The sequence below is a fragment of the Nesoenas mayeri genome (assembly GCF_963082525.1).
Source record: "Nesoenas mayeri genome assembly, chromosome: 4".
Classification (NCBI taxonomy): Eukaryota; Metazoa; Chordata; class Aves; order Columbiformes; family Columbidae; genus Nesoenas; species Nesoenas mayeri.
Window position 1 is genome coordinate 2,675,999 of NC_137540.1, and position 2,406 is coordinate 2,678,404.

Consider the following 2,406-nt stretch of genomic DNA (forward strand, 5'->3'; position numbering starts at 1 on the left):
AAGATTAAGTGATACATTGATTAGAAGCAGAGTCCTTAGTTCATATTTAACTAATAAGGAATAGATGTATTGTAAGTAAGAAATGAAACAATTATAACTAACATCATCAATTATTTCTTAGTATAGATGAATGTCAAAATTTCCCAAAATTGTAATGCATATGTAATAATTCTGTGAATATAAGCAAGAGAAGAGCATCCAGTTGTTGGAACACTTATGGAGGATGATCCTCAACACTGATAAAATAAAGAATGCCACTTAACAGTATAATTGACTCTACTCTTTAGTTTACTTCTTCATTTCAAGAGAGACAGAGCCCTTGCTTGGGCACTGCTGCCTCTTCTCAGATGTGATTTTTCTCCTTATTCTCTTTTCCTTATTCCTGCATTCCCCAACATGAAATGATACTGTGTAATTTCCTCCTGGGCTGTGTGTGAAAAGCATGCAGCCTCCTTAATGCTGGCCACTATCTGCTTCTTGCTGCAGGATGAACAATCCAAATAAATGGATTTCCTGTCTTCAGGCAATGGAGAAGCATTGCAGAATATGTTCGGCACTCTGTGTATGGCTCTTCTTCCACACTAAATTCTTCCTACTGAGTGCTTTCTGCTTTGAAATTTCCACTTATGTTGAGATGTCAGTAAACTTACTAAGTTCCTTATAATTTCTCTTTTAACCAAACTCTGCTATTATACAGACTTTCAGTAATACACTTCTGTTTTTCCTGTAGAAAACCAGCAAAATTACTGGAGGGTTCCTCTGAATTTTCTATCACAATATTGAATAGTTTTTGTTCTTGATAGTGAATGTAATATTTTGCAAACCTTCGAAAACTGTTGAATTAAAGTAACTGAAATGAAAGCTGTACATTCATTTAAGGAAGTCTATATTTAAAAAAAAAGAGGAAGAGTGTTATCGGCCTACACCTTGTGCTGCTGATCTCTTGTGGATAATTCCAGCCAGAAAGGAAATGAGAAGAGTCTGCAGATGATAAAATCCAGCTAGCGAGGTAAGGACACCTCTTTTCTGCAGAGATTTCTATCCCCAGTAGAAGCTGAAGAGTGACATTTCTCTTTCCAACCTGTGATACGTGAGTTGCCTTCTGATAAAAATCAGAAGGTGTAAGGGCTTCGAGGACACTGCATGAGACACAGCGCAGTGCTCTGGAATGGAAGTAAAGAGCTTATCTGGGGGTCACTATATGTTCACGGCAGTGTTTGGGAGCAAGGCAGAATTTTGTCACCCGCAGAAGCACGTTACTTAGACTTCATTACTTGGTGGCTCAGGAATGTATCTGGATTCTTCAGTGGAATTTTAAAAAAAAAAAAAAAGTAAAAAATGCTGGCACGCGTCCTCTAAGTTTAGCATAGTTTACATTTTCTCACGAGGTTTATTTTACATTGCTCTTTTTAAGCAGAGAACTGAACCAAAAGCAATCACAGGCAGTGCCAGGATTATCTCTTTTAGCACAAAGAGTTGCTGGAAACAAGATTTGTCCTTTGTGTGACTTTGGCTGCAAACATTTTAGCAAACCGCTAATGCTGTGGATGATGTTTTTGTTCCATTGCTGAAGCTATCTTTGACCTCATTTCCTCACATTATCCACCAACCAGAGGCTAATCAATAGAAACTATTTGCAGTTATTTGTAGCCCAATGAAAACCACAGATGATCCAAAATCTGATGTTATATGTGCCAAGAGTGCTGCAGTAATAATTTTTTTAGTGTTGCTGCTGCAGATTATGGTGTTAATGATAGAGTCATTTAGGTTGGAAGTGATGTCTTGAGATCTTCTAGTCCAGCTCCCCTGCTCAAGCTAAGGACCAGATCCAATTGGGTTTTTAGTATCTCCACAACCTTCATTCTTGTGTTCGGATGGAATTTCATGTGCTTTAATACATACCCATTGCCTCTTGTTCTGTCCATGGGCACTACTGACCAGTCTGGCTCCCTTATTTTCAGCCCTTTCCCTTCAGGCTTTTGAATCTTACACAACCGAAAAGTGCACCAAAACCTGGTCAGTTCATGATTAAGCCAGACATAAACCCCCTTATTCCTAAGCAGCATCCTTGCAGTGGCCAAATGGTGACTTAATTTTTAATAAACTTAGTAGAACAGACAGAACATGGATGTCAAAACCACATGGATGTTTATAGCTGGTTTTCTCCTTGTCCTCATAGGGCACAGCCCTGAAAGTTGTCTCTTCTCTGAATTTGAAATCAGTGACTATGTTCTGAGTCACACCATGGGAGGGTTATTTAGCAAGTCCTGAATCATTCTTTGATTCTGAAATAGCGAAGACACAAGCCTGGAAGGGAAGTTCCATGTTTTTATGTATGACATACATGAGGAAATGTAATTCTCAGATTATGAATGCTGTATACAATCAACCTAACTTGTGGTAGTT